Here is a 2,391-nt window from a genome sequence, read left to right on the forward strand (position 1 = left end):
ATGCTCAAATTGATAGGGAGACTTTGGCTCTGGTGGCAGGCATAAAAAAGTTCCATGACTTTATCTATGGTCGCCATTTTACGGTCTTCACTGACCACAAGCCTTTGTTGGGGCTATTCACTACCTCCAAACAAACTCCTCATATCCTGTCCCCTCGTATGCTGCGTTGGTCCATCTTCCTCTCAGCTTATGACTATTCACTGGTCCATAAGCCTGGCAAGGAAATGGGTCATGCAGATGCTTTAAGTAGGCTGCCATTACCTACTGTGGAGCCTGATCCCGCTCCTGCTGTGCACATATTGTCCATTCAGGAGTTGCCTGAATGTCCCCTCAATGCTAGGGATGTGGCTGCTGAAACTGCCACTGACCACACGCTCAAGCGTGTGCTGTCATGGGTCCTCTCTGGGTGGCCTGACAGGTGCCCTGCGGAGGATTTTCAACGTTTTTGGGTCAAGAGGCACGAGTTGTCCACTTTCAATGGCTGCCTCCTCTGGGGATCGAGAGTTGTGATCCCGGCCTCATTGAGGGCTAGAATCTTGATTTCATTACATGAGGGCCACCCTGGAATTGTCAGGATGAAGGCGCTTGCTCGCAGCCATCTGTGGTGGCCTGGCATTGACCGGGCCATCGAGTCCCAAGTCCATGGATGTCATGCCTGCCAACAGTCCAGGCCTGAAATGCCCCAGGCCCCTGTACACAGGTGGGAGGAAACACACACTCCATGGTCTAGAATACATGTAGATTACGCTGAGCCTGGGTCAATTCTTCCTGGTTGTTGTTGATAGCCATTCCAAGTGGCTGGAGGTCGTGCCTGTGTCTTCTACCACAGCCGCCAAGACTATTCAAGTGTTGAGAAACATTTTTGCTGCACATGGGTTGCCAGATGTTCTGGTGTCGGATAACGGTCCTCAATTTACTTCTACTGAGTTTCAGGGATTTCTTCGAGCCAACATGATCCGCCACGCTGCTTCGGCTCCCTTCCATCCTTCCACCAACGGTCTGGCTGAATGGATGGTCCGCGTCGCCAAGGACGCCCTCAAGAAGCTGACTTATGGCAATTGGCATCACAGGTTGGCTGACTTTCTTCTAGCCCATCGTACTACTCCGTGCACTGCCACGGGTAAGTGCCCGGCCGAACTCCGTTGGGGTCGTCGGCTCGTGACTAAATTGGACAGGCTGCATCCGGAGCGTGTAGCATCACAGGTGTCCCAGCCACACCCACCACGGGTCCTGCGTGAAGGCGATCCTGTCTGGGCCAGGAACTATGGGCCTGGACACCTCTGGGTCTCGGCGGTGGTCTGCAAGGTCTCGGGGCCACTGTCCTACGAGGTGTCCCTGGAAGATGGCCGTGTTCTTCGCCGCCACATTGATCAATTACGTGTGAGGCGGGACTCACCTGGGGTTCCTCCTCAGTCTCCTCTAGGGGGGGAGGAGGAATGGGGAATGCATTCTGAGAATCAGAATCTGCTGCCAACAACGGTTGTGGGGAATGACATGGGCTCTCAACACCCACGTTCCACTGGAGATTCAGGTAGTAATGCAGGGGGACGGGGGCACACAGACACCCCCACACACACTCCAGCCTGGGAGTCCCACCGGTGGCAGACTAATTATCCACCCCTAACAAGCAATACTCCAGACACGGAGAATACCTGGGAGCATACTCACAACTCACAACATGCAAGAGAGCAGGCAACACAAAGGGGGAACATGTCCCTTGCTGAAATGGCTCATAGAAGGATGTCCTCACGCATCAGGGCTAACAGGGAGGCATCCCTAGACCCTACCACTACAGAAACGAGCCAGGAAAACCGCACTCCGTCAGGAAACACGGAAATGAGTTCAGAGGGGTTAGAAAACTCCATAGAGGGTAGGTCAACCAGGTTTAGCGATCGACAGGGCCCTGACTGCTCGAATACAGGAGAAGGGCAGGAAAGTCAAACTGAAGTCACCAGTCATCCACAGGGCACTTCACCTAGTGCAAGAAGCAACGGGGAAAACAATACAAACTCCCCAGGTCCGAGAAGGTCGCTCAGGGTAAGGGGCCCTCCCAAATACCTAGCCGATTACGTAAGGTGAGCAGGTTAATAGCAATAACTGAACTAAGGTCCAGTCTGGTTGACTTTAAGCAAACAAGGTTGGGGGCCACTGGGTCTGGTTCAAAGGAACAGTCCCACACCTTATGCACTGTGTGACATTAACTCATTATTTAATTATATAACCATCTCTAGGATGGCGTCCATGTGGGCGCTGTCTTATTTCATCTAGGGGGAAGGGGTGTTGTGTCCTGAGCCTGCAAAGGCAGGCTTGGGACATTGCAAGAGTCCCGGGCAATTGCAGAAGCTGCCCGGGACCAGACTGAGTGGCGCCGGCCTTGCGCGCATGCGCAAG

This window comes from Protobothrops mucrosquamatus, unplaced genomic scaffold, assembly GCF_001527695.2.
Source record: "Protobothrops mucrosquamatus isolate PMUCROS unplaced genomic scaffold, P.Mucros_1.0 scaffold940, whole genome shotgun sequence".
NCBI classification, from domain to species: Eukaryota; Metazoa; Chordata; class Lepidosauria; order Squamata; family Viperidae; genus Protobothrops; species Protobothrops mucrosquamatus.